The 21,854-nt window shown below is 35.0% G+C and overlaps 1 protein-coding gene across 5 annotated transcripts in view; it reads right to left on the bottom strand.

Moving 5' to 3' along the window:
- Positions 1 to 21,292, bottom strand: part of LOC101744992 (apoptosis-stimulating of p53 protein 1) — a 270,821-nt gene extending 249,529 nt beyond the window's left edge. For 2 of the 5 annotated variants that reach the window (XM_062673661.1, XM_062673664.1), the window contains exons 1-2: positions 21,107 to 21,208; positions 20,780 to 20,941 (exon numbers count right to left, since the gene is read on the bottom strand). The gene's annotated coding sequence lies outside the window, so the exon portion shown is untranslated. Of the gene's footprint in view, positions 1 to 20,779 lie in introns of all 5 variants that reach the window. The other 3 variants (XM_062673666.1, XM_062673667.1, XM_062673662.1) reach the window with 3 other exon arrangements.
- Positions 21,293 to 21,854: the final 562 nt, after the last annotated feature.

Genomic DNA, 21,854 nt, shown 5'->3' with positions numbered 1-21,854 from the left:
ATCATTCTACAAAAAGTTGTAATCAAAAATTTTTACAAAAAAAAAAACAAACGGACACATATTTAATATAAAATCCAAATGTCAAGAAATTATTCCGAAAAAAAAAAGACTGAATGTATAATTTTAAGACACATAATAACAATATTTCTATATTTGCATATTGATGATACGATGCGAAAAATTATCATAATATTACGCTTACTTACATAACGTGAGCAGCGAACACGATGCACATACATACACATGTTTAAGACAACAAAATTAAATTCCCACCCGGTTATTACTTAAAGTCGCCTGTGAACATCATTTTGATGTAGTTTTTTATTGTTTTCGCGAGTCGTAAACAGAATTAAAACCACTTCTACTGTTAACTTCAAAAACTGTAAAGTGTAACGTATTCGAAACGTCGAAAATATATTTATAATATATAATTATAATATAATTATCCTCCTGTGGTGGCGAGAACACCTTACGAAGCCGCAGGTTAAGGAGAATAAAAAATTAAAAATTATGTGGGAGATGCCACATTATTTTGAGATGAGACATTATTTACATAAACAAAACATACCTCATAGAGATTACAGTTCCCTCAGACTACAATATAGGAGCAAAAGAAATAGAAAAGCTAAGTAAATACCATACACTCAAAACAGAAATAACCAGATTATGGAAAACACACACAGAAATAGTACCAACAGTAATAGGAGCAACCGGAATAATAGCCAAAAGTCTACAGAGATACATAAATAAAATAGATGCGAACATCAACACACACATCATGCAGAAACTAGGTGCCATACACACACTCGCCATCATCACGAAAGTCTTGGGAGATACAGTCTTCGTAGGAGGGGAATCTGAGCCACCCTTTCCCTGAGGGTCTCGGGGCGGGAGCTCAGTAAGCCGAGCCTAGAGCTCGAGTAGAGGAATAATATAATAATATACTATGATAATAAAAATATACACTACACTAATATACCATTCTTTAATTATACTAATAATAATATTTTACCTAAATAAAATCTATTTGATGGGAAATGTATTAGAAACGCATCGTTGAAAACATCACATGCATGACATCATATTATCTTAAATAATAACAACCCTATCACATGTCTAAAAATAAATAACCGATTAATTTTAGAGATAAATTACTTACTCTGAAGTTGACAAATTCCGTACTAAGACATAATCTATGTAGTTTTCTCTATGATTTATTAATGTATCATGTAATAAATTAATCATGTACGAATCCATAGCGAAGTGGGAAAATGTGAATATAAAATATAAAAAATATGTGGGAAAGGCCTTGCAAAAAGAGGTCAAAGTTACATAACAAATAAAATACGAATGTACCAAAAGCATACCGATACCGATAAGCGATGATACCGGCATCTCGTTTTTACCATCGCACCGCCCGCCACCGGAGTAGAGTTCATCCATACTACCTGGAGCCACTGCGGTCATCCACAGTGCGTTTCCAGAGATATTTTTTGTCACGTACCATCCGGCTATGGAATGAGCTCCCCTCCACGGTGTTTCCCGAGCGCTATGACATGTCCTTCTTCAAACGAGGCTTGTGGAGAGTATTAAACGGTAGGCAGCAGATTGGCTCTGCCCCTGGCATTGCTGAAGTCCATGGGCGACGGTAACCACTCACCATCAGGTGGGCCGTATGCTCGTCTGCCTACAAGGGCAATAAAAAAAAAAAGCAAATGTTCAGTGTTTTTTTTTTAATTCTGTAAATAAAGAGCCTTCTTTTCTTTAATATAAGTCGTTCTCAATATTCTTTGGATTTTACTAATATACTTATTGTTTGAAAAATGATACATATAAATTGCAATTTGTACAAAAACCACTTAGTAGGTAGGTAATATTAGCTTTTTTACCTATCAAGTGCAATGAAAATAGATCACATTATTTCCAATACAAAGCCAAATCTTGTTTGAATAATATGAATGTATCATCGGCAGTCGACAAATTAAACTGTGTACCAGCCCTTTAAACAGGAACATACATATAATTTCTCAGCATAATAAAAAGCTAAATAAAGTTTTATAGGGCTGATAAAACTATGATGCGAAATTCAAAATTATCAGTGGAAACAAATTATTATTAAGCAAAGATTTTACGACTGTGTGATGTTTTTAAATGTAATATCAATTTTAATTTTATGACCAGTTACTTTGTAGTTATCTTGAACCATAAATAAGATTGTTTCGTGTAATTAAACATTAAGGTTATAAAATCGCAATTGCTCTGTGGTACCCAAATACGTGATTTAAACAAGATTTTACGAACTTTCTGTCTTCCGTAAGAGTTCTATAGCCATATATAAACAGAAAACCCTTCTAATTTCCTATAAGTCTAATTCGTACACTACAGCAATTTTTCTCAAAGAACACAAAAATATAGAGATCTGTTCCTGAAGCGGAAACAGCAACAATGAAAAATTCCTCAACGTAGACGGCAAATAACACATATTTGTTATGCTAAAGATAAATAATTATAAATTCATATATAGTGAATCCGCAATGTAAAGCAAAGATATCCGAGACTACGCAACGTCATGAAATCTCGGTGACAACATGAATCAAATCACAATTGTGTTCCACTGCATGCAGTTGAATGATAGTTTTTTCTTGTAGCACAACCATGAAACATCTGGTTCAAGTATTTTTAATGTTTGAGGGATTACTGGTGGCCCGGAGGCCTTTCCAGTTTCACCAGGACAGGTGGGCGAGTAAGAGCTCAGCCAGGACGGGTAGGATTTGCTAACAACTACCCAAGCGTCTCTAAAGAAGACCTAACAACTCAATAATAGCTGTTTCGCGAATTAATCTACTGCCAGATTGGAATCGCGACCCACTGAGAACATCCGGCGAGAAACTCAGCGAGCTGATGTTTAGGTTAGGTAGGTTCAAGTCTTAATTGTATTGAATAATTCTGTCTCACTATTCAAACAGGCACGGAGGACTGTTTCGGGGTATAAGTCGGCAGAATAGTTAGCACCTACACGTGTAAGTTTACAATTTGCATCCTGTATAATTTAACTTATGCAATAACCTGCGATAATAATATCCTACTGCACCAAAATACCCGGAAACCAAAATAACCTGTCACTCAATTTATCAATAGCTATTGATCGAATTTCAACCTAAGGCTAATTAGACCAGATTAACTGAACAAGAGTTATTTTAGAACTACTTGTCATTTTTTGCGCATTGACATCAATAGTTGAACGCTGACAAACGAGTAATGAAATTAGTGATGTCATTGTGGAGAATACTAGCTACTCATTTAAAAGTGTGACCAAAAGCCTATAAAAGCTTTGTAAAAGTGCGACATTACTTATAAAGTCTTTTTTTTTTATTATTGGTGACTAGCATACGACCGTAGCATAGCCAATATCGACTACACTTAATATCACTTGGATAGCAGTGAGTGAAAAATCTATTTTCTGCTCCAAAATAATCCTTGTCTCCCGCTAAAAACTAAACAAAATTCGTCCAGTAGTGTCGGTGACAAGCGTGAAATAAACCGACAGACAGACAGCAAATCATTCAAAAAATCTTGTATTATCACTCTTCAATTAACTCTTTTCTATTTCTAATAGATTTATTCAATGTACTCTACTGTTTTTATTATATGTACCGAACACCTGCTGAATCAGCTGGATGTGTGCTGCGCGTAACCAGTTTGTTTCCAGAACATTATGTCAAGCCGTAGACCTCTGTAGGCTGATAATGACGATGGTCAAGTGCTTGAGCAATAGTATCTTTTATATTTATCTTACTTACAGTAGTGGACCGGAGATTTGTTTGATTTCGACGGAATTAAAATAACTCGGGTATACGCGTCTTCATACAAATTTCTTTCACTGACGTAAATTACGTAGTCAGTGCTCGAATATTTGAGACTGATTCGAATGCTCAACCAAGTCACCAATTAAATGTGATAAAAATATCACCTACATAGATGATAGTAATGTGCTTGTTGTGATAGTTTAGACTTGATTGTAGAAACGATCATTAAATTTAAATGATGTGATTTATAATTATTCTTATCATAGCTTTACTTATAATCTATATATTTTTATATATAAAAATGAATTGCTGTTCGTTAGTCTCGTTAAAACTCGAGAACGGCTGGTCAGATTTGGTTAATTTTGGTCTTGAATTATCTGGGGAAGTCCAGAGAAGGTTTAAAAGCTAGATAAATATGAAAAAGCTCGGAATTAAATAAATTTTGTTTTTCCTTTGATGTGTTCCCCGTCGAACGAATTACTTTTGTTTGTTTTAGGTATATTTTATACAAAAGTTTAGGTCTTTTATTTATCGATTGAGACAGTACGAAGTCTGCCGGGTCAGATAGTAATTTGATACTTTCTATAAACCAAAAAAATGTAATTGTGAAAACTATGTACGAAGACCCCATGACATAAGTTGACAAAAATGGGCACAAAGATAAAACTCATAGCGCAGTGTTCATTAGTCAAACCCACGCACAACGTGACAATGCCAACACACTATTGTTTACCGATGTTGTAACAACATTTTAGTTAAGGTAAAACTGATTACGTTTAGGGAAAAGGCCATGTTTGCATAGTAGGAATGCAGTTTGAGTCATTAGAATAAACTGCCGCCATTTTAAAGGAACATAATTGGAAAATGTAATATTAACTATAAATTTCATTCGGAACAAATGAGAAATTATGATTAGCTCTCGCCACCAAATATCTATATATTTTTGCACAAATCGTTTCTATATGGATTCATGCTTTTGTCTGATTATTGAAACAAATATTAACCTAAAAAGGAGCTTAGTATAAGTACCTATATTATTATTGCATTCAAAAATAAATATTTACCCGCTAATATCATTTTTAGATTATTATCACTCATTGGCGCGCATCAGGAATTGTTCGAGATGATACCATCATCTCGTTTTTACCATCGCACCGCCCGCCACCGGAGTAGCTCATCCATAGTACCTGGAGCCACGGCGGTCATCCACAGTGCGTTTACAAAGGTCTTTTTTGCCACGTACCATCCGGCTATGGAATGAGCTCCCCTCCACGGTGTTTCCCGATCGCTATGACATGTCCTTCTCCAAACGAGGCTTTTGGAGAGTATTAAGCGGTAGGGAGCGGCTTGGCTCTGCCCCTGGCATTGCTGAAGTCCATGGGCGACGGTAACCACTCACTATCAGGTGGGCCGTATGCTCGTCTGCCTACAAAGGCAATAAAAAAAATATATATGAGTGCCGCAGTAAAGGTTCTACTACGTCACCAATATTAATAGTTGTCTTTATTTTAATTAGAATTTAATTAGGAATATATAATAGAGTATTAAGACAGGATGTCCTTTAGATACTAAAATTACTACTACAAACAGAAATGAATTAACTTTATTGGTTTTTTGTTAGCTAATTCGTATATAACATTTAACTATAGACCTATTACAATAAAAAGTAACGTATTCGTACCGCAGATGTTCGCATGTAATGCCAACAATACAAACACAATACCATGTTCCTAGTGACCCTTGTTAACGCTCTATTACACATGAAAACAGTCTGTAACCGATTAAAACGATTCAACCGGATAGTTACTGTTTCATTAAAATTATAATACGCATATAGGAAAGTTATATTATTACAATTCGCCATCATTTCTGATATTAAACGATATTATATGATTAAATGTATGACAGTTTTTTGTCAGCTCTTATCTAGTAAGGCTACTGCTACTGTCTTTGGCTGTTTGAGGACAAGTTATAAATAGAGTTTGTACAAAATATCCCTAATATTATCGATTATTTACTGGTTTAATTATTGTGGCTCTTTATTATAAATTTATTATAAAAAAGTCGTCGTGGCCTAAAGGATAACACGTCCAGTGCATTCGTATCGAGCGATGCAACGGTGGTCGAATCCCGCAGGCGAGTACCAATTTTTCTAATGAAATACGTACTTAACAAATGTTCACGACTGACTTCCACGGTGAAGGAATAACATCGTTTAATAAAGATCAAACCCGCAAAATTATAATTTGCGTAATTACTGGTGGTAGGTCCTCTTGTGAGTCCGCACGGGTAGGTACTACCACCCCGCCTTTTTCTGCTGTGAAGCAGTAATGCGTTTCGGTTTGAAGGGTGGGGCAGCCGTTGTAACTATACTTGAGACCTTAGAACTTATATCTCAAGGTGGGAGGCGCATTTACGTTGTAGATGTCTTCGGGCTCCAGTAACCACTTAACACCAGGTAGGCTGTGAGCTCGTCCACCAATATAAGCAATAAAAAAGCCTCGTTTGAAGTAGGATCTGTCATAGCAGTCGGAAAACAACAGTATATTTCAAAGTCGAATAGTAAATAAAAGATCTCTGAAAATGTACTTTAGATGAACGCAGTGGTTCTAGGTAGCAAGGATAAACTGATCCGATATCAGGCGGTGGTAAAATAATATCATAAACAGGTCATCACTTTTCAAAGATCGTAACTAAAAAAATACTAAAATATACAACAGCCATAAAAATGCTATTAAACAAAGTGTGAAAATTACGATACAGTAAACAAATATTTTCTCGTTAAACTAACTCAAAACCGGCTTACGACAACCAATTGCTAAGCAATAGAAGCTTTGCTAAATCAATTTGTTACACATATCAGCATCAATAGGTACACAGTCTTCGTGTCAATGACCTCTAAACTACTCGAATTACAGTTAATAATTAATAAAACAACGGTATATAGATATACCAACGAGCACGCGATGCAAGCAAAAGTAAAAATACGTAACAGTATTAACCAATCAACAAATTGATTGATTTATTTGCAAAACAATTCACCTTTGTAGTAGGTTAGTAATCACGTTCTACAATGAATTTGGCAAACAACATTAACAGTAGTAATTCTGCGAATATGAATGAAATTATGGATATGGCCTTAACTACAATACAACATGACTATCTTTTTATATTATTGTATACGTAAAAATTTTGCTGTTATCAATACAACTTTAATAAATAAGATTTAAAGAAGACTAGTAATGAGCCTTCGTATCTGGTATACTAGTCAAATCCGACCAGGTCTTTGACTTGACGATCGCTACTAAACTTCATACGATCACCAGCTAGACCACTCTGTAGATATACTGAAAATTTCATCGAAATCGCTCGTCCTTTCGAAATCTATAGGGGTCATACATAAACACATCAACTTCTATCTTAAACCTTTAAACGAGCAATTCTTGTATATAATTATATAATCTGAATCTCGGAAACGGCTCCAACGATTTTCATTAAATTTAGTATAGGTACAGGGGATTTCGGGGGCGATAAATCGATCTAGCTACGATTTATTTTCTGAAAATGTTGTTTTATTCGTGCTTTCAATAATCAACTCTTCCCGACATCTATTGGCGAATAATAATACTATTTTTCTTAATTGAGGGCAACTAACCGCTTTAAAGACACAACAAGATGGCGTTATCAAAAAAAAAACCGAACAAAGCTCGGTCATCGTCTAATTATATTTAAATGTGGATGATAGATAATCATAGAATATCGGACAATAAAACGTAGAGTCTATAGGTATCAAATGAAGATATTTGAGAGACATCGTTCGAAAGACGCAATCGGAGTCACCGGAAAGTAAAACAGCGCAGTAAAATGAAGCTATGCTCAGGCATAATTTAACGCGATGCATTAAATTACATTAACTTCCTGCCTCATGTCTACGCATGCATTGTCTCTTGCGTCTTCAAATAGATATTTTATGGGCGGAGTGATGAAAATTCTATGCGCCATCAAAGATCATAAAGCTTAGGTAAAACGACGATATAAAAATTTATAAACATTCATTTTGCATCAGTCGTTTGGACGTAGCACATGTAAAGCATGTTTTTTTTACGTTTTTACTACGAATAACGTTTTTAGGTTTTATGTTCGTTTTGTAAAATAGCAAGCACCCGTCTTTAATATGATTTAGAAACATTTATATGGCTGAACCATAATAGATCACGTATCTAACAACATGAAAGCCAATTATAATCCGGTTTCGTTATATACGTCAGCTGCACCGGCAAAATACTTATTTCATTATCACTTAATTGCGTGGTACTTTCCTGCACCCACATACACTCAATATCATATTTCAAAACATTACAATGTCACATTCTTAAGTTACTCGTTAGAGTGAGGAATTTCACGATGATTTAGATATCGAACCAATCTACAATTATTTGATGTCGGTCAATCACCGTCGTAGCCCTAGACACATCATTACGGATGCATCCAATTCACTCTTGGTGCGAGATGTTGCTAACGCTAATAGCTGCCGTAGTACAAAGTCACCATACTCGTCGAAGTGTTCAACGCGACATGTAGCCGCAATGAGACGCAATTCCGATCCAGTGGTCTCTTCTTTTTCTCCACCTTATCGCACTAGGTGGGGTCGGCACAGCTAATTTTTCTCTTCTGTTCTCTTTTATCAGCCGTCATCTCAACACTCACTCCTCTCTCTCTCATATCGTCATTCACACACTTCATCCATGTCTTCTTCGGTCGACCTCTTCCCCCTCTACCTTGTTCCTTGTTGTTGATTCCGATCCAATGGTATATCCTCCTTAAAGGCACGCCGAAAAATGCATCATAAATTGAAAAACCTAAGGCCATTTAGGTGGCTTGAAAAATAGTTTACAATATTTTTTTATTGCCCTTGTAGGCAGACGAGCACGCGGCCCACCTATTGGTGAGTGGTTACTGTCGCCCATGGACTTCAGCAATGTCAGGGGCAGAGCCAAGCCGCTGCCTACCGAAAAACAAAACTATCAAAACTATAACATAGATCATCCGGATGCATACGTAATTAAACACTTCAAACGAGTCAAAGACCAAAGAATAGCCGTCGTAGGAGTGTCGCTGCTCTCATTAGATCGGTTGTGAGGACGCTAATGAGACGAGATTTTATCGCAGGCCGCACTCATGAACTTTCACTTCCTAAGGGCAAAGATTGTAAGCAATCACACATATAACTAAATAGTAACACTGGGATATAAATATAAACGCATATCGAAGTTCAGTGTTCGGAAACACAAAGTACACGTACTTTCACTTCCTGAGGGTAAACAAAAGTATTTAACTACATTTTATTAACGAATATAAAAATGTATTGGTATGACCTTGCTGTGGAGGCTTGTCAGGATGGCGTACTCAATTTTCTACTTTTCACCATGTTAATAATTACGATCACTGACTGGCCTGTTAGGACAAGATATTGGGGCCAATCTTTTGGAATTCACATCATTCGGTCTTAGTCTTCATCGTTAATGGTACATACAACAAGTACAAATACAGCCTCCTCGATTTTAGAGCTGTTTTACTCATATTATGAGTAAAACAGCTCATATTACTCATATTATGAGTAAAACAGCTCTAAAATCGATATATAATATAATCTCTATAAATCTTACGAATTTGGTCAAAAATCTAATTAAACCTATTAGTAGATTTTGAAGTGCTCTGCTTTACTATGGCGATGTTTATCTCCTTGACGTTAATGAATTTCTACCAAACAAACTAGGCCATTTGCAGAATCTGTGCGTCCCTATTATTACATATTTATTTATTTAAGTTTTATCAACAAGGAAAACATTTTCAAATAATCAAGTATTTTTAGGCTTATTTATAAAAAAATAGTATCTGAAAATCTAGTCAACCATTGCTTTATTTGTTTTTCTGTTAAAATTTGACCGCTAACAGCGCTAATCATGAATACTTCGTGAGTTTCAAACCTTATGCTTAAGCTTTCTAAATAAATATCACCTATCTGAGTATAGAGCACACGAGTAAGCATCCTATGAATATTTATTGAGCTGTATTGTAACTATCAAAATAAGTGTGCTGATAATATTCAATTGTAACAACAATGCGTCTCAAAAATATTTAAAAAATTATCTATCTTGAAATATTTGCTACAACTACAAAGCTAACGGATCCCGAAGCAAACTGATGAAATGACATGACATGACTCGGGCGGACTTGCATACCAAGCGTTTATAGTACCGACAAAATAATTACTGTTTTTTTCAATAACGTACCGACGAGGCGTCGTAATTGTAATTATTTGTAAATATGTAGTAACTTCACAGCGCGGTCCGTGAAAGTTAGATGGGTATGTCAGTGTGGCAAGCTTAAATAATTCTATATGGTATTATCTAATTAATAACTATTATAATTTTTTCCTTCTTGAAATTTTGTGTAATTTCCGTAACAAGTCAATTTTTAAGTTACTTTTTACGTATTATAATTATTTCTTACATAGCCTACCTTAATTAAACTAAATGAAATCTAAAAGTGAATACATATATGACCACCAGAGATATATGTATCTAAATACTAAACTACTACTAATACTAACTTTTACTCGTCAAATTTCTTCCAATAATATTATAATATTCGGTAATTTACTAAATCATATTAAAAACCGTAGGCTATGCCTGTTTGCCTGTATTTTTCCCAACACAGCCCTCACAACTAATTTAAATCATTACGAAGCGTCACTGTAGTTGCGTATTTCAGTTTAAGTACGTGTGTACTCTTATAAGTAATTAGCAGGTATTATCCAACTCAGTGGCTAATTGTTTGTACTAGAGATTGTTTCTACGCTTATTATTTGTGCCAACTATTAGCGTTGTATATAAACATGATAATTTCGAACGAACCTTTTTTTTTATTTTATTTAAAATCAAATATTGAGGAACTAAAAAACTTCATAAAATAAAAATTATAAAACAATTTGTATTATATTTCTTCATCCAGTAAAATTATATTTTTCAGTGCTGAACCTATCGGAAAATAATTTTGTAATCAAATCTACTCTCAAACGCTATATAAAAGATATAATTTGACTGCAAGTCCATAGCCTCAAGTTGTTCTGGTCACATAGCTATGTAATACAGTGAAAATGTAGAATTACAAACTATGTCTTTGATCAAATTGGATCCAATATGTAAGCTTTGAATGACACTTCAACAAGTCGCCGCATCACATTGTATCATATTGTCGTATATCATACTGTATATAATATTCTTAAAATAAAAATGTTACAAATCCATAGACAATAAAACAAGTGTAATCTGTTAAACAAAAGAAAATTACACCAGTTCATTCCGATGCATAGCATCCCTAACTGACTTCAAAGTTCCATTAGAGTAAATTACAGTGGCATGTCTAAAAGCATTCAAAATCTGAAACTTTAAATAGCCTACCCATTATAATAACTGACGAAACTACGACCCCTAACCTATTTGTGTAAACGATTCATACACGACCTATTGTTATCGACCACACCCAGAGATCAGATACGTTTATTAGCGAATTGTTAGCTAACCGAGGAATGATCAATATAGGTAGCCACACTCAACCTTGAGTCTTCACGGGAAACTTCGAGCAATGAAAAAGAACAAAATTGTAATGTAAATTGGTCGCGACATTTGAATAGAAACGTGTATGTACCGTACGCATACTTTTTTTTTTATTACCCTTATAGGCAGACGAACATATGGCCCACTTGATGGTGAGTGGGTACTGTCGCCCATGGACTTCAGCAATGCTTGGGGTAGAGCCAAGCCGCTGCCTACAAAATCTACTATATATCTACTATATACTACAAACTCATTACTGCTTCACGGCAGAAATTGGCAGGATGGTGGTACCAGTGCAATTTTAGAACACCCTACTACCAGTCAATGCCGGTTGGCACTCACTAAACCTTAATAATTCCCAAGAAAGTATCTTCTGAATGACCTTTAAAATATTAAAATATTTAATCAACAACATAAGCAACGCTGTTTCCAGTCCGACGTTGAAGCTACAGTAAAAATGTACCGAAACGAGTTTTACAACAATGAATTACGCCGTCCAATTATTATCACGGTCAGTAGCAATGGCATATATAATTGCTGCGCTCATCGGCTCATTAGGCGTAAAATTATTCCCATGGCCTGAGATGGCAGGTGCCCAGTCTGGTTCTGTGTTATCGAATGCCAAGAGAATAATTTTATCAATTGTCGGTGACGGCTTCTATTAGTTAAATGCCACAGGAGTGTTAGCAACTTCATTAATAGTCTAGTTATGAAATCGAAGTTTATAGGTTTTAAATAAACAACAAAAATCCTAGTTCTTATAAATTATGAATTATATAATTAAAAATACACGAACTCAGGATTATAATAATTGCGAAGACTAAACACTTATGTAAATATTTAGGTTATTAAGTTTATTATGAACGAAATTTACGACTAAGATTGCCACTCAACAATTTTATTTTATTCTCGTAAACATGGAATTATAAGTAGCATAAAATTCCAATTTGATTGCGATACAATAGACCCTTTACTTTATTTAAATGTTACACCATAAATACTAAGAGATATGTGGATTAAATCGCTCTGAATTACCCATTAAGAGCCCTTCATACAACAATTTATACTTTTTGTTTTCTTAATAGAAAACTTGTATGTATATTTTCAGTTGCCTCATCTTTTGCCGTGGGTATTGTAAAAGGCGACAAAAGTATTTTCCAAAGAATGGGAAGCAACGTGCTTTGAATATTATACCAAAGTACTGCGATTGTTAACCCAAATTTACTGGTGGCCGGGCGTATTGTAAGTTCGCACAGATATGTACCACTATACTGTCTATTTGTGCAGCAAAGCAGTCGTGTACAGTTTGAAAAATAACACAATTGTTAGGTATACAACAGGATCGATACATCGTCCGCGTGTCTCATGGTGGGTAATGCCATTCACGTGACATTCAAGAGCCTTTTTTGTATGTATAATAAGATCAGTATATGGGTTCCAGTAACTACTATGTACTTAAAACGACGTGGGCCGTGAACTCATTCACTCATTTAATAGATACAAATATCTAAATATTCATTCATTCTCACGGATCGTTTGGAACCGCTGGGTCTGCGGAGGGACTTCGGTTCCCTCTGTATTTTGTACCGTATGTTCCATGGGGATGGCTCTGAGGAATTGTTCGAGACGATTCCGGCATCTCGTTTTTACCATCGCACCGCCCGCCACCGGAGTAGTGTTCATCCATACTACCTGGAGCCACTGCGGTCATCCACAGTGCGTTTCCAGAGGTCTTTTTTGCCACGTACCATCCGGCTATGAAATGAGCTCCCCTCCACGGTGTTTTCCGAGCGCTATAACATGTCCTTCTTCAAACGAGGCTTGTGGAGAGTATTAAGCGGTAGGCAGCGGCTTGGCTCTGCCCCTGGTATTGCTGAAGTCCATGGGCGACGGTAACCACTCACCATCAGGTGGGCCTTATGCTCGTCTGCCTACGAGGGCAATAAGAAAATAATAATATACAGATGACAATTACTCAACGTGTTTTCGAGCGTTAACGTTTAGAAAGATAGAAAATTTCTTTCATATGATCGCAAAAGCATTTTACTGACCATCAAAAAACTATAATTCTTGAGTAAATGAGATTCTTCAATAGTACTTTTAATTTTAAATCTTACTCGAGTTCAACATAGAAAAACGTTATAGCAACTACATATTTACATGATATAAGATCACAATGGTTTCAGGCATTACGCAACTGTTAATCAAGCTAAAACAGAGTATTTGTCTTTAGTACACTTAAACGTCTAGCAAAACCGCAGCGACAAATTCACAATCACAAGGCAATTAAATACTCACAAGGCACACTACATGTACATTATATGCAGGAGCATATTATCTCTACCGGGAGCGAAACGTACTTAATTATACAGCATGCCATTTTCACTTTAAAATGAGACAAAATGATTAGCGGTTGACGTAATCATCAGTCAAAAAGTGATGTTTCTTTGTTTACTTAGCTTAATGGTAAAATTACAGCAACTCATCAAAATCATGTTCACTTTACTATCGAAACATTTTATTGTATAGATAAATAGATACCGATGTTCAATCTGATGGTTAGTCGTCACCGGGACTGTTTTAGTTGAGTGACAGCTTACGTACATATCACATTACCAAACTTACCCAATCTAATTCACGAGTAAAGTAAACTCATTTACAAGAGACAGAGAAAGCACTGTGTAGTAGGTAATTTCTAAAGTTTTTACAGTGTACGTTGGTGAAGAAAACTTCTCATGATCGTAAAATTCCGTGACCACGAGACGTTTATAAAACGCTCTATTCAATTCAAAATCATCAGCATCGAAGTGATGATACTGAATCTCAAAATAATAAAAAATACGTGTGGCACTCGGGGACTGCCGCGGTAAAGCTATTGCGTAACATTTTTTATCAACTTATGCAATTATAATTAGACGATAATAATTTAATATTTAAAAAATAAGACCACGCTTTATTTATAAATATTAATAAAAGCAAAACATTAACTGTCACCTTCACACTCGTAAGCTAGACCGCGCGAGAGAGATGGGCAGACTTTTCATGATATGCATGCAGTGCGACGTCACGCCGCCGCGCCGCGCGCTTATTCACAAACACTACACAAGCGCAACGTGTGAATGTGTTGAACGCGAGCTACATGGTAGGCAGAGTGGAGGTGTTAGGTTTTATTTTCGTTACGGAATTTCTTGATTCGGTCGCCGCGCTCAAAGCCCGCGATAAAAGCTATGCAATAGCTTAAAACGTTACTAAAAAGCAACATTCTAAAAGGAACCAATAAAATAAAATGTTCTCCCTGCTTAATTGCCCACTACATAATCTAGAAAATAAAATGATTAAAGACCTTAAAAAATGTAATAGCCTGAAGCCTACTTCGACGTTGTGTTTTCAAATAAATAATAATTAATAAATTTACATTTGCTATAATAATAGACCTGTATTTAAAAACGTAATTTGTGTATGACTGGCAATAAATTATAAATTCAAAGAATTTTATTTAAAAAATGTAGAAGTCTATTTTCAAATTCAATCGTTTGTATATTGATTACTGTTTTGCTTTTACTACATTTGTGCCCTTTTCATCCACGTGAACACAATATAAGTACAAGTACATAATTACGGAATAAGATTTCGGTCGGGGTAGCAATGCCGCACAAACGGTTCACAACATTAATGACGTCTACAGAATGAGCTTAAGTATGAAAACTACAAATGAACGCCCGATTCGCTACTATAATAGTCAGAAAACTCCCGAGATGGAAATTTTGAACTAAAAAAATTAACCGTGGTCGCCTGCAAACTAAAGTTAACAACGACGAATTAAGGCGCTAGTGGAAGCTGACGATATTCATTCTAATATTTAGCATCAAAACAATATTCTTCAATTTGTGTCAAATCGACAAGGTAAAAAAAATTATTAAGTGGGTACCGCACGAACTGAACGTTTTTTTTTATCCTACCTAAGCTGAGAGCCCTGAGAGGCTATATCAGCGTAACCTTAACTAGTAGTTGAGCTCACGGGGCTCAAACCTGACGACGTTGCTAACACGAACCCTAACAAGAGCCGTGCTTCGCAGAATCTACCACCGGACCGAAAACCCGATCCACTGAGAAGATCCGGCGAGAAACTCAGTAGGCTGTGTCTGAGGGTTAATTTACTCGTCGAGCCCTTTGTCGCAAGCGACGGGTTCGACGAGAACGATGATCGGCAAACTGAACGATCGCCAGCGCGACGAACGCGTTAAGGTATGCCTTGCGTTACTTAAGAGACACAGAAACGAAGTGATTTTGAATCACATTGTTACTTACGATGTAAGATTGATTCTTTTTAATATTCGTAAACGGTCATCACGTTGATTAGACCCTGGTTCAGCACCTAAGCAATGCCCCAAAAGAAAACTTACCCACAAAATGCGTGGTTGCTGTTTGGTAGTGTAGTGGCGGTATAGTTTACCACAGCTTCTTACCAAACGGGACCAGCATTACTGCAGATGTATAATAGAAGGAACTGGACACAATGATGGAGAATTTCACGAATCTCCGACCAGCCTTGGTTAATAACTTATCCCCGCTGCTTCTACACACTAACGCTCGACCTGCACAACAGACGATCTCTAAGCTACAAGAGCTAGGGTTGGAATAGGGTTTTGTATTATCCACTATACTCACCAGATCTTGCGCTGACAGACTTATACTTTTTCTAGAGTTTCGGCATCTTCTTGGCAGGGAAAAAATTCGATACCCGAGTGGCAGTACAAAATGACTGAAGATTTTGTTGGCTCACGTACACCTAACTTCTTCAAGAAGGGAATTGAAAATAGCCAGAGCGCCAGTGCTGCGTCGATGCATCGATATCTTGGGTAAATATTTTTATTGTTGGTATAAAAAGCATTTATAACAGAGATTTTAACTTTCTGTATACTTAACGACAATTTCATAGGTAATCTTAATAATCCTAATATAATCTTTATGGATAGCAATAACTGAGCATTCAGTACAGACTCATTGAAAATAAGAACACTCGTTTAAAAACTTACTTTACAAACTTGAACGGCTTTTAATGCAATGGTCTTTGATATGGTTCTTTTTTTGATTGACTTTAACAAAAGGAAGAGGTTGTTAATTCGATTGTATTTTTAAACTATGACCACAAATAATAATAAAATGACTTTAACAAAAGGAAGAGGTTGTTAATCCGATTGTATTTTTAAACTATGACCACAAATAATAATAAAATAAATAAAAAAAAATTTTATAATATGTGCTACCTCAAAATTTTTGCTAAGTCCATTTTGAATCAATTTTTCCAAAAATATATATTAGATATATAAAGATTGTGCTTCAAAATTGTGGTTTTTGAATTATCCTTAATTATGTATTTTTAATTGACTTCGACTACATTAATGATTTTTTCATTTCATATTATTAAAGTCGGTTTTGTGTTATTTTCGTTGCCGTTGCAGACGGCCCATCTGATGGTTGATCGTAATTCTATAAAAAATTACACGAATAAAAAAAAAGGATAAATATAAGTGTATTTTAAGCAATATTTTTCTATTTTAAAACAAAGAGTTTCAATAGAAGAATGAATGTTAAAGACATTTTCTTTTGTAGAGAATATAGATATAGATTATTACATAAACAGAAACCTAATATAGAGTCATAACGGCAACAAACCCACATATTGTTCAAACATTTCTCCATTCCCCGGAGGCCTGAAGCGAAACAAACACCAGATATGGTGCCCTCTTGAGTACGATTACCAATACTCGTAAACATGCCGCCAAATTGTACCTTATATTATAAGCTTATACGTCGATTCCTAATTAAGGCTTCTACGCATGTCGAAAGAAATCGAACGAAATAAACTGTGCTCAGTATATTAACACTAAAACTATTATATTTATATTGTGTCTCATATTCGTAATTAATTATTACGGATCATTTATATGCCTTGAGTAATGCTCAAAGTTTATAAAAAAATGGAAACATTGAATTTCACTTACATAAATTAGAGATTTTATCTCATATGTGTACATAATTAATTGGGGAAAATTTCAGATCTACTGTGCAAAAGGTAAAATGATTTAAAATTTTGGCAATGATTTATAATATTTTATCTTTTATCGTTCATTACTTGCGAATCAGTTATTTTATATAACGTATAATCAGACCCTTAGTCAGCTATTTAATAAACGTAATCATGTTATGTACCAGTCGTTATGGACAAAAAAAATTCTGAATAAATTTCTCAGTGCAAAAACGTATATTAGGATTAAATCTGTGCTTTAAGATTTATCATGAAATGGAATTCTGACTGTCTGAAAATTATTCGCTGCCATATTTAATAATTACAGTGAACTATTTTCGAAATTGTTCTTCCAAAATTTTTAATTACAAATCAAGCGCGAATGATAAAATACAAGAAACGTAACAAAACGAATTATCGATGTGTGCCCAGTAAGTTTTTTTTTTGCAATTCGTCACCCCACTGCTTCCATAAGCAAAGTCAATATTTGTTCACATCTCAACTTAACACATACCTCACAGTTCGCTTAGAACCAACCTGAAAGGTGCCTCTAACTCACAAGGCCTACACCATTAAACGTCTCAAACTTGTTTACTCCACGATATTTGGCACACATGTTATGGAAACTGATTTCTTTATACGATACGTTATCTTAACTTTATCGATTTACAGCTTCTTGTGTAAGTCTATCGTTCAAGGATGGTGACCTTGATATTTATTTTGATTTTAAATTATAGTCGCAAGCCGTTTTTTTTTTTATAAATAACACGTTGAAGTCACATTAGTTTGTTATTTATATGAAAAAATTAAGGTATAAAATAATAACGAACGTAGTATCTAATATAATTGTGACACTTATCAATGAATTAACGATCTTCTTACCAACCGAATTTGAATTTATCTCAATTTACAGTCACAAGTCGTATATATTACCTTTTTTTTTAATTTCTGAAATACATTTTATTGATTCCTCCATGCAAATGTAACCTTAAATTTATGAAACGTTGATGCTGATGCCAAATGATTTGAGTTCATTGTACTCAACTGTGCTACAAGAACGGAATAATGTAAGTGCTCAAATGGTGGCACGGTTTGTTGATCTTTCGCATCTTTGCTAAATAAATAACATTACCTGATCTAAATAATGGAAGCTCATTGTATACCATACGAAATGTTTTGCCTTTTTAATGTATATTTATATATATGGTTGAATTAGGAACTAAAGAAGAAAACACATTGATGATATTTATCGGTATCCGCTGATTTTAAATGAAAACATGGCATCAAACAGTGTTGTTTCAAAGAAACGATTTATAACGAACAAAACAAAATGTTTTATATGGAAATAAAATTACATTCCATGGTCCTATTCGTGTATACATAAATGTAGAAACAGGATTAATATAACAATGGGAGCTTTCTATTGCAAAACAGGTGCTGTGAAAATACCTGACGCAGCAAAATGTACCTACATGTTCAGTAGGTATAGAGGTTTTATTTTTACTAGAGGTCCCGCAGTAGTCGAAATTCGACTATAATTAATTGGAATTGTAAGTTTATACGCTATTATGATTGTATTTTATACTTCTATAATCACAAATTTCGCCAAGGCTACTCTATAAAAAAATATTAATAAAGACAAACAATATTTAATCTATTCCCAATTTGACTACAGACGTCAAGAACAAAAGTTTGACAATAAATATTAAATAGTATGCATGCGTGTGTGCGTCAAATACATGATATGTAGCGTGTGTACTGTTTTCTTTATTGATTTAATGTATCTTTTATGCATTATTTTAAAAAAATATTAGCATTGTGCCCTTCTTCTCTATATTCTGTATAAGTGTGGAAAATTTCATACTCCTCCGTCCGCGCAATTTTCGTTAAAAGGGGATACAAAGTTTTTGCTTCACGTATTAATATATAGATTGTCGGTTCGATCATTTGTCATGTACTCGATGGTAGTTTGGAACCTGCTGCGTATGTGCGTGATTCGTTTACGAACACGTCAAGGTGAGCAGTCACTCGCTACGCAGACAGGTAGCTAAAATAAAATAAATATAAAACGAAGACGGATACGAGATAAGATCCAACCTAGAGCCGCAGGTGATCGCGCTGTACGTTCGTTTGTTCTCCACACGTTTCAAGAAAAAGTAAAGAAAAAGAGCACTTTCTGTGCTACGTTCGCTCCTATTAGAGAAGCGACCGAAAGTCAAACTAGTTTTACAGTTACGAGAGACGATTCGATTCTGCGACGATCGCAGCCAGGCAGTCGAAGGTCGCGGGAACTCGGGCGCTACTAATTCGAAATTCGTTCTGCAACTCGCCGATGACGCTGGACGCGCGGACGGTTTGGCTCGTCGTGATTTCCACGAGGTGACAATTCGACGCAGTTGATGCAAGGCCGCGGCCGTTCGAAAATGACGAGAATTTATATCTATATCTATAAATTAATTAATACGTGAAGCAAAAACTTTGTATACCTTTTTACGAAAATTGCGCGGACGGAGGAGTATGTAATTTTCCACACTTATAGAGAATATAGAGAAGTGTACAATGTTATTATTTTATTAAAATAATGCATAAAAGATACATTAAATCAATAAAGAAAACATTACACACACTACATACCATGTATTTGACGCACACACGCATGCATACTATTTATTGTCAAACTTTTGTTCTTGACGTCTGTTGTCAAATTGAGAATAGATTAAATATTGTTTGTTTTTGTTAATATTTTTTATAGTATAGTCTTGGCGAAATTTGTGATTATAGAAGTATAAAATACATTCATAATAGTAACAAAACTTACAATTCCAATTAATTAGGTATAATCGAATTTCGACTACTGCGGGAGCTCTGGTTCAAATAGAAGGAAAACAGAGTTTGACAAGTCGTTCAAACATTAGGCATCAATCGCAACTTATCTTCAAAAGATTTATACGAGTATATTCGACAACAATGTTATGCGAGATACAAATCATGTTGCGTGTTAAACTATTCTTGGTATATAGTTTGATATTATAAGCCAAATCAAAATTTATACGATGCATCATAAAATAAGATAAAGTGTTTTTCTTTAACGATCGTATTTGCATATTGTTCGAAGTTGTATTAGTTCTCACGATTTTATTGTTCTATCTGTATTCATTTCCCTGTCCACAAAGTTGGGAACGAGACAATAATTTCAGAACCATTTGCCCGCTTTTCAATCGTTATCAGTCACAGCTTCCAAGCTAAATTCATAACTAAAACATGCGTTTGAACAACAGTATTGTGAACTATATTTAAAAAAATTAAAACAAATCAAATTTACCAACCGCTATTTGAACGCTTTACGTCTTATTTCCTCAGTCACAACACAAATGCTTCACAATTTTTTCACAGTCACATTGCCATTTTGCCAAAACAAACCACAGAACTCACAAAGTACACACCAAATAAATTTATTATTCAGATTATTATCGTACGCTGCAAAAAATCTAACACCGGCTATTATTATATTACATCCTGCATGCAACAGAATATATTTTTTCTTAATATTATTATAATATATGTATATATATCTATTCGTGCTTTTCGCTTCGCTCCAAATCTATTTTATACAAATGGTTTTTATATTTTCATTTTTCTAATCGGAATATTACGTAGCGCGCGAAAATTTCGTTCGAGTCGGAGTTGCGCGCGCGACGCACGTGCTTTGCTCCCATATGCCGACAGCTGACTGAATCGCAATTCAAAACAACACTGCAATTACACGGTTCAAATTTTTCGCTAACGACTTTTGTTACACGCGCTAGCCACCGTTAGTCCTACTATGAATATTCCTCAATAGTGAGGCCTTAGATCTTATTTACGATTGTCATCGCAAATATAATAGCGCTGCGTAAATAACTTTGAACGGTTCCCACGATTGGCATCTAACAATTGAATTGAAAATAGCATGATGTATTTTTGATTATTTAAAGAAACGAACAAACCTTTTCAGTTATTCAAGTTTCAAGGTACAATCAAAAATGTCTTAGCCATATTACATATTAAATACGTGACTTTTATAAGAACCTATTATTAATCTAAGTGGTATATGGTAATCCCACATATTTAGTTATAAATATTTGTCAAAATCAATGTACTACTTGCAACCTAATGAGGACCAATTAGCAACAAGATGGCGATGCGACGATTCGAGACAGAAAATGTCACATAACATTCGGTTTTCGAACCCCCAATCCAAAGATTTTCCGAGCGCTATGACAGTGATATCCTTCGTCAAACGTGTAGTCCTCAGCAGTAAGCAGTGGCTCGATTGTGCCTCTAGTGTTGCAGATATCAACGAGTCAGTCACTACTTACTATAAGGCAGGCCGTATAGTCGTCTGACTACAATCACAATTAA

Source organism: Bombyx mori, chromosome 18, assembly GCF_030269925.1.
Source record: "Bombyx mori chromosome 18, ASM3026992v2".
In the NCBI taxonomy this organism is placed as follows: Eukaryota; Metazoa; Arthropoda; class Insecta; order Lepidoptera; family Bombycidae; genus Bombyx; species Bombyx mori.
The sequence above is the reverse complement of the archived record's forward strand: the minus strand, read 5'-3'. Positions and strand labels throughout refer to the sequence as shown.